We start from the raw sequence: 10104 nt of genomic DNA, 5'->3' as shown, positions 1-10104 counted from the left end.
ATTTTCTCTTTTATTGACTAGTGTCATTTTTCACTGCTGAGTTGACTATATTTACTCTAAATACTGTATCAATACTGTTCAGGTTCTGAGCAGATACCTTTGCTTTCTTGCCACGCAGATGTTCTTTTCATTTATACTGTTGCTACGAAGAAGAGCTGCTTTCTGTAATGTTAATTAGATTCAAGAGTATGCTAATATTGACTAAATTGTGAGAATATGTTAATAATGACTAGATTCCAATAATTTGTTCATACTATCATTTCTTGTCACAAGAGACCCCTATACTACCTCCTTTTGTCTCAAACATGCTGACAATAAATTACTCGTCACTCCACAATACTGGAGCACTTCTGACTGCACACTGAGTACATGTCTTCTGTGCTGCTCAGAACCTCTCTCCAGGCACCTAAAGATCACAAATTGGATGCAACTAATCTCATCACTGAGGATTGACTCACCAAATACTAAACAATATATACTCAGCAATGTCAAGTATCTGAGTTTTCACTCGTCAGGTGGTGTACAGACCCAAGGGGGGAATCATGTTAAAACTGCAAATGAAAACTGTCCTATAGAATTTGTCTGCGAAGTAGAATTAAGACATCCTTAGTGTACAGAAATATTTATTTCTATTGCAGAATTTACTTTTAGAATCTCCTGTCCCTAGTTATTACACCACTCCTAAAGCCATTGTTTGTTTTTACTGTGGATAGCTTTAAAAAGTTACCCACCCAACCTCCATCATAAAAAAAGAAAGACATGATAATCGGTATGTGACTCTTGTAAAGTACAAGAACCAGCTAAAAGAAAGATTGTGTGTGTATAGATAATTTCCAGTTCTGTAGTCCAGGGACTCCCACAAGTGGAGAAAGGCCATAATGAGCTTGTTAGGTGGCGAGAGACAGAACACCATGACCCATATCCAGCAGCTTTTAAGGCCTGTGATGTCCATTGGAGACTTGCTCAAGGGCTGGTGCAAATGATCAAATAAGAGCCCTTGTCTCTTTATCATATATGCTGCATCCACTGCTGTGATCTATCATGTGGGCTCTCAACACTGCAAGCTCAAACGGATGTGGGAGGTCACTCACAATCTGTTACAGTGATGCAATAACAACATGAGCAGCCAAAGGCAAGTGTCGTTGCTCTCTTAAGTGGTGATGTTGAAACTGGCCACTGTGTGTGTGTTTCTATGTTTATTAAAATACATCTGCTTTGTCATAGCAGTAGAAGGCTGTTTGGAAAGTTATTCTTTAGCCTAGATTTTGTATTGCTCTGTATCTTATCTAAGTTAAGGCTGCCTGGACTGTGATTGGCACCTCACAGTGTGGTGGAATGCAGGCCATCACTGAAAGTGGACATGCTGCATGACCTTTTTGTTTTTCTTTCTTCAAAAGGTCTTTCAGAAAGCAAACTCCTGCTATGTCAGGGTTCCCACAGAAGCACTTGGCCACTCAATCCATCTCTATAACAGCTGTTGGTTATTGGGGTGGGGTGGTCAGTAATCACATTTTCACTGGGTGTTAGCAATGCCTCATCGTGGGTGTGTCCTTGAGGTCATGGGGAGCAGCAGTTGTCTTTGAAGCCAATCAGAACCGTCAGGATTACTGTCATGTCAGGTCACTAAGATTCCAAGGAATTTGGAGGCTAATGCCTTCCATATAGGAATGAGTAAACTGGAATGCCACAGCATCAACCGTGCTCTTGCTCTGATAGCATCTCTTCTTTTCAGAAGAGGAAGAGAAGAAAGAAGAGTCTTCAAAGTAGTGTTTTCAAAGGCTTCAGTGATCTGCTCCATATTACCTCAAATATTTATATGGTTTTGATCCACAAGCCAAATCAGGAGACAAGGAAACAGGTGCTGTACAGTCCTCCAATAAAATCTATCTGTCTGTCTGTGTGTCTATTGAGGTGTGTATTTTGGTATTTGAGCAGCTTCTGGTCATTGCTTTAAAATTAAAGTTTGAGACTAATGTGAAAACAGCCAGTACTGAATTTCTCAATACTCTCTCTGTCTTACATATGGAAAATCACTCAGCCTGCAATTCCAGGCCAAATCTTTCAGGTCTACCAGCTACTGAAAATGGAAAAGAACTGCTTCTTCTTTCAGGCAAGAAGAGTCTTTACAAATAACCTACCTTAACTCCAGTGTAGCTTGTTGCCAACTGTTTTTTAGAGTTAAAGGCAAAGAAAATTACCAAAGGACAAAAGAGTCAGAAGAAAATGTTCATCTATGGCTAAACCTGTGAATTGATTTGGCAATTGTTATTTATTTTATGTTGTAAGAGCAGGTTTTGATTTTCCTGTTTAGCCAACAGGAGATGGGGGGGGGGGGGGTTATAATGAAAGGACAGAAAATTGACCCAGTGATCAAAAATACGTCTCAGAGTTAGCTGCTCCCCCCACCCCCCATGAGTGCAAATGGAAAAGCCATTATTTGAAAGAAAAAAGGCACCATTATTTAGAGATGAGTGCAGCTTGCCATAAGGAACCAATTAGATTCCTTTCTTTCCCAACCCCCTGTGTACCCCCACCTCTCTTAGCCACCCTGGAGAGTGTGAGTGGGCATACCATCAAACTCTAAGCACTGGTGTTCTCACATTATATTCTGATGAACTCCATATTGGAGCTCTTTCTGTGTGTCCTTTTAATAGATAAGTGGGTTCAGAATGTCTCTTGTCTTATCTAATTTTTATTAATAACAAAACTACAAACTAAACTTACTAAAATATAAAACTAACACGGAAAAGCTGTCCACATAAATGCATTTCTTATTGCTTTTGCTCATGTTTAATAGTCTATAGTTTTCAACTGGACAAAAATGATTAGGTGGAATAGAATGCTTTCTGGAATACAGTGATTGGTGGATGAGGCAATCATTTTTCTTGGGCATTAAATTTAGATAAATAACTTCTCCTTTATCTGTTTGTGGACACTACCCTGAAATCACAATAATGTATTGCAGGCCAGTTGTCATCTCAGCCTTTATTTATTTTTTAAAACTTTATGTATTTCTTTTCTACCTAATTTGACTGTTTCCACCACTACACCTTATATTTAATTTTAGGTCTGCCCCCTTAATCTTGTGCTGGTAGCAGTGTGAGATAGTGATGCCTGGCCACACTCTGACACTTGTAAAATCTCCTAAATCAAACTGCTACCAATCCACCAATGCATGCACACAATAGAGAATGCTCACATGACTGTACTCACAATACTGAGTCACAAGTGAATTACATGTCAGATGACCATTACTGACCTATCCTGCCAATTAGCGATGTGGCTAATTGCATTGTCCAAGAACAAAGGGCCTCAGGTGGCACAGCTGGAACTTCTTGGACAAGCCCAATGTTGCACAAGCTAACCCTACATGTAATGCAAAAGTCCTGGTTTTGACACACCACATTCCAGACACACTACATACACACATGCTTCTGCAAATAGTCATACTAGCGGCGCCTGATCAAAGCATGGCTAATTAGCAAAGGGTCCATGATTTGACCCAGCCTTTACATCCTGGAGTAGGACAAGAGGTTTGGCTTGAAGGAAATCTGCTTGCTCCTTGACCTACTCTGCTGAACTTTGTTTTTCTGTGACTTACATTTTAAGACACATAGTGAGTGAGCAACATGTATAAATATGAAAATAAGTGTTTCTGTATATGTGTGAATGTATATGCATGCATGTACATATTCTAGTAACATTTGGAGTAACATGCAAGCTCCTAATCTCTGGACATGTGCAACGCAGATGGCCAGGTACAAAGTACACCTTCTTTTGTAAAGTGAATATGGAGAAAGAGAGATGGAGAAAGATTGGCAAGGGAGGAGAGGCGTCTTATATGAGACCTAAATGTGTTCCTCATGGGCTTGAAGTGTCACAGGCTCAATTGCCTGATGGGATTGAAGTTAGCCAAAATGGTTGAGTGCCATTCTCATTTTGGCTTCTGGTTGCTTCTATCAATCACAAATCACTTTCAAAAATTACAGCCCTTGGTAACTGCACGTCGTCCCACCCTTGTTCAAATGTCTGTGGTTAGCCTCATATGCTCACAGGCTAGCACACACACACCAGTTATAACTACACAGTGTGGGGATCTTAAAAATTCAGCACTATTAAGGGGATCAAAATGTAGTGCTCATTAAACTGTTAACATATATTAACATGCAATTTTTGCTTCTACACTTTTGCTTTTAGCTTAGTAAATGTGATTTCATTATGTAATTACCTAATTGTATATCCTCAGTTATTTTGCCAGGCAACATTACCACAAAATGTAATGTGTGCGACCTTTAGCATAGGGTAAAAAAATTAATACTACCCTCCCACCCTCTCAATACCAGAGGTGGTAAATTATATAAAAGTAGTTGGGTGCTGGGTGGACAGTTTTATCTCTGAACAGCTGAAATACAGGCCAGCAAACTCACTGCAGAGTTGATCTACTGCTTGTGTGATCCCAGGAATGAGAAGCCTGATGTGCGACCTGTCTTCACGCTCCACCACAATGTGAAGCGGACATTGGGTGATATCTGGGTGATATCAGTTTCTCCTCATTAATTTGGCTCGGCTTCTAATTAAGACTTGTAGAATATCTCTTTCCCCCTACTATGTTTCAGAAGAGATGCTCTGTAATATATAAAACACAGATAAAAAATTAGAGATGGGGGGTTGGACAGTAGGACATATTATTTGGAGGGGAAGCAGGGATTAGGGGAGAGGGGTGTGTGTAGTGAAGGATCTGTCTATGACTGGGGACCTCAGATCCTGGGTGGGCTGCTGCATCTGCATTGTGGTACAAGGCAGAGTTAGCTTCTGATGCAGTCAACGCTTACGGAGGTAGAAGCCTTGTTTTCCTTGGCATATGCATGCATGTCCATATGCATGCATGTCCAACAGGGACTGTTACACCCAGTAACACAAGACACATGCACCCACACCCACACTAACACATACACAATTACTCTCAGACACTCTCACACACACTTAAAAATTCGTGATTTCTCCACTTTTCAATCTCAATTTGCCCCACTGCCCACTGACATTAATAGTCTACTACATGTCACTGACAATTTTCCCAAATCCCCAGAATTCCCTTAAGCACAGTTCTTCAAGCAAAGGCTTAATTCAATAGCTGGATATGAAGGCATTAGTCACCACAGTAACAACAGCATGAGCACTGAACCACTACTCTTTGCTGATCTGAAGAGAGTGAAGGGGGTTCATATATCTCTCTTGCAAAAAGGCTTGTTTGTTTTGTGACTCTTGGGAGATGGGGAAAGGGAAGGATACAACCAACCACCCATTGTGATGCAATGCTGACTAAGTTGGCTGCAGTCTACCCTGAGCTATAAAACCATTGCACATGTGTGAAGAGAGGTGTGGGGTGCATGAAGGGTGGGGGCTCAGAAGTTCAGAGGGGCAGGGTTCCAGCCGCTTTTGCAACCCATATGTGACTCTCCTTTAAATTTATTCCAGCATCACTACAGGAAGGTCCTCTTTTCTCTGCTGCGATCGGATGTCATGGATCTATAAAATCTTTAGTATTCTTTAGTATCTTTAGATTACTCATAACCACAAATAAAATGAAGATCTAAAGAAAAACAGAAGTGACTATCCTCCTGTGCCTGTTTGGCAATGAGAGAACGCACCGTGTGTTCGTTTGGAGGTCCGCAGGGCTGCAGGGCTCCAGTTCTGTCGGCCTTGTGTATGAGATGCGGTCATTATCTGTAGAACATCATCTCCCCCGCATTCCTCTATGTTCTCAGAGAGGAGGAACAGCTAGTGTCCCGCCGCACTTGGCTCTGTGGCATGCTCACTCCCCCTGTGTGCTAAGGTGTCCTGCGTTAACCTCTCTCAAATTCTGCAATTCTCTGTGATATAAATCTAGGGTGCATTGCTTGGTCCTGGTGGCCTTCACACTCCTAAGAAGGGCTACAAGACTGATGATTTTCATCTTATTTGAGAATGCAAGTGCCCTTTCTGTTACTGCCCCTTGCTTTCTGTCAGTCACTCTGTTTAACTGTGTAACTCTCTTTTTTGCCCATCTCGTACTTGGTCTGTCTCCACCCATCCACCCCCTCAACCTTCATGCACTTGCTTGTTTTCTCTGCTCCTGCTTTGACCAGCCTCAGTGACCCCTACCCACCCCCAACACCACCTCCACCCCCTGTCTGGCCAGTGGGGGGTATATTTGATTTATTGTGGAGATGCAAAGGGACTCAGCTCGTGGCTTCGAAGTCAGGACTGGCTGTGGGACCCTTGGCTTGCATGAGCTCCTCAAACACAAGCCAGACGAGAGCAAGAGAAAGGCTGCCCTTGTTGTGCTGCTGCAAGCTCAGGACTGAGATCGGGCTTTTAGCTTGAAATTGTGCTTTTGGCAGGCTGGGGTTTTTTAAAAGTCAGCACGTTCCACTGATGTGGACATCACAGGGATTAAATTAATCAGTGGGGTGAAAGTTAGGTTTAGAATGCTAAGGCTGAGGGCAGACACACAGAGGAATGTTTTTAAATGAAGAAAGGGCTTCACAGAATGGTGCAAGTACTGTCATTTGTGTGTATGTCTGGAACATTTTATTGAGATTTGCCTATTTCCAAATATTATCCAATATGCCAATATATGAAAAAAAAGATTTACTCCCTGAGATGTCATAAAGCCACTACTAAAGGTTTTGAATGCTTTTAAACCCACAGTGAAAGTATTTTAGGTAATCGTCAATTCCATTTGCAGTGTAGATCCAGCTCCACAATGTCTGTGGCTGTGCGAGGTGTCACAGGAGGCCATTATCAGATCCCCTCGACCCCAGGGTTGTTGTTTTGACATCAAAAGCCTCCCACTTAGCACCCACGCTCTAATAAGACACTGCTGTGTGTGTGAATGACTGAACCATCTGTGGCGTGTGTGTCACACTGGGAAGTTTTACAGGGACAAAGATCAATGAACAAGGCTCATTTTACTAAGAATCTGACCCCTGCACAGACCTATTCAACACAAATCAGTCTCTCTGTCTCTTTCTTTCTCTGTTGTTCTTTCTCTGACTAATGATGCATCGTTCCATTGTCAGGACATGTGATTAATGTTTATATCCTAAAGATTTTTTAAAATCCCTGCAGCTAATAATACTACTACAGAAAACAAACTACAAATCTATACAGGAAATCACAAGCAGATGCAATTGCTTATTGATATATGAAAAAGCTTGAAAATGTCTACATGCCATAAGAAGCATCCTATCTAAACCACTTTCTTGTCTTCAAGGCAAATAAATGTGAGAAATGCTTTTCCTTTTCATATTTCTTGCCAGAAGTAACAATATGCTCTATAGTCCATGTAGATAAAGAAGTAGAGTTGTTGTTTTTTTTTTTTTTTTTTTAAAGCAACTTCTGAAAGTACCTAATTCCTTTGTGACTTCATGGCATATTAAATGTGAATTCTAGAAGTTGTAAGGTTCTCAGCCAAAGAATCAGAATATGCTGTATGGATCTCGCTCTGTGTTCTCATAGAGAGCATTTCTCTACAGGAAGGTGAGCTGTCATTTCTAAAACTGACACAAGGCTGCTTCATGCCCAAGCACCTACAGCCAAGCACCCAACTGCCAAATATAATGCGGCGCGGAAAGAAACCCATAGACACCTTAGATGGAGCACAAAGACTCTGTAATTATAGCGGTGACTCAGTGCAGAGACATGGAGATGACAGGACAGGCGCGCACAGGGCTGTGGCTGTCTCCCTTGGTTGTGCGTAGTGTTCCAAGCTCGCCTTCACACAGCTGGAAAGCCCTCCTTTTCCGCCACATGCATCAGCCAACACAGAACCTGGCACCATGTGGTCTGTGGAGGAGGCTGACTACAACCCTGTGACGGCTGCATTGTAGGCACTGATAACAGAAGCAGTCACTGATTTACATAGGTACATTTAAAACTGGCCAGGTCCTTTTGAGCTTTAGTGGATTGTGGCATATACAGAATGTTATTTAATGACTGCATATGACTGATAAAGCATATGGATGTTTAGTTTTTTGTCTTTCTTCCCAAGAGTCAGTAATAGCACACTCAGGTTATCTTGGTCCAACACAGTGTTTGAATGGGTTTATTACCTTCTTATTCAAGAGTGTTTTCCTTGCATCCATCTGCTATGCTGTTTGCTTTGTCCTTCACAACAGTGATTATTTGGTATCCTTCCTGGACAGTCTAGACTGTGCCAGTGTGCATTTTTTCTTCTTTCCTGATTCAGGATGTCAGTTTTTGACAAGAATCTAGGGGGTATGAGAAAAAACCTCTTTGGCTTATCAATTATTTTGACACTGCTCATGTATTTTAGGCACACATTCTTGACCAGCACACAGTGTAAAAAATAAGTGAAATATTAGGATCACTTTAATAAATTGGTAAAAGTATCTATTTTTGGACATTTTGTGTGTCTTCTACTGTAAACTCATTTTGACTGTTTGCTCTGTGGTGAAGAGACTATGCAGGAGAGGCTCTATCTGCTTACAGAGTCCTCACAAAGAGACTGGGTGACGTCAGGGTGTGTGTGAGTGTGTGAGTGTGTTTACCTCCTCTTCGCCTCTCATCCTCCCCAGATTCAAGTTCAAGTTTGGTTTATTTGTCACATACATAGTCATACACTATGTATGTGATTCTAGACATTGATTTCATTTCCAAAGCCCCAGTGTTTTCTCCCTTTCCCCATTATGCATCCTCCAGTGAGACCTCAGTAAATCCCTTTGACTTCACCCTCCTTCTCTGAGGGCTCCAGGCATCTGGAGTTCCTCTCAGAGACACAGCAAATACTTCAGGATGACGTGCAATGCACAAATGGCCACTGGAGTTAAAACATAAGCACCTTGATGATCTTCCCTCATTTGTGTTTGGCCTAAGTGAAGTGGGCATATCTCTCTCTTTTCAGGACACCTGCACGGCACATTCATACGATGTGATCACTGCAGACAGCTTTGTCCTTCCTCTTGTACTGTCTAAAACAAACTATGCTGCATCACTGTTCCTGAGCCAACATCTAAGCAACCTCAAGAACAAACCATATACTTGAAACAGCACACCATATAGCCAAGGACAACAAATGCCAGCAGTAAAGGGTGTGTGTGTGCATCTCTGTGTGTGTGTGTGTGTGTGTGTGTGTGTGTGTGTGTGTGTGTGTGTTTGTGTGTGTGTGTGTGTTTGTGTGTGTGGGTGTGTTTGAGTGTTTGTGTGTTTGTGTGTGTGTGTGTGTTCTTTCATGATGTCCAAGTCCCAGGCTTAGGGATTTAGCCTATTGTTGTCCAGTGGATCCCGACATTCTAATGGTTAGAACAATGGTTAGCTGCGTAATGAATACTAAAAAACTGTTGTGTCACTTATTTGTGCTTAAAATGGGTGAGAGGAGGTCTGCGAGCTACAGAGTGATTTGGTCGTTTTCCCTCATGTTTCCACAAAGAGGCCTGAGATGGTAAGTTTTTCAGCACTGAATTTAAAAATGCATTGTTTCATTGTTTCAAATTCAATGAGCCTACATAAAGAGCACATTGCAAACAAGACAAAGTTTCCACTATGGAAGTTAATCATCAACAAAATCCTACAAGGCATTAAAAGGTAATGCCTATTTTGTGGTTCCTTTTAACTTACATTTTACTTCAGTATTTTGTAGCACGAACTTCGATATATACTACTTAAGTGTTACGCAGGCCTGTAAACAAAATAGCACTTAGGAACAAAACTGTATACTGTACTACTATGATTCAGTGGATGAGGAACTCCTATTTTGTAGGAGTGGAGCTGAGCAGATCGTTGGGCAGGCTTTGACTGTGGAAAAAACACAAACCCTCAGTAAATCACCATCTGGAACTTCAAAGACGGAACTGCTGACCGCATCATTTTCAGACATATATCCTTTCTCTTCACCACTGTTTTCTATTATGTTTTTATGCTCTTGGTGTTGTTCATGCTTTGTCTACTCCAGTGTCTAATTGGGAAAGAAAGAATCTTTCTTAGCACTGCCCTTTTCTGTCTGAGAACTCGTCTGTGAAGCCAGTCACAGCAGGCTCGAGATGTAGGCTACATCTGGAAACAACTAGGAGACTAAATTCTTTTCCGTGCACAGGCTGTAGTGGG

Source organism: Electrophorus electricus, chromosome 19, assembly GCF_041902795.1.
Source record: "Electrophorus electricus isolate QZ-2024a chromosome 19, ASM4190279v1, whole genome shotgun sequence".
Lineage (NCBI taxonomy): Eukaryota > Metazoa > Chordata > Actinopteri > Gymnotiformes > Gymnotidae > Electrophorus > Electrophorus electricus.
The sequence above is the reverse complement of the archived record's forward strand: the minus strand, read 5'-3'. Positions refer to the sequence as shown.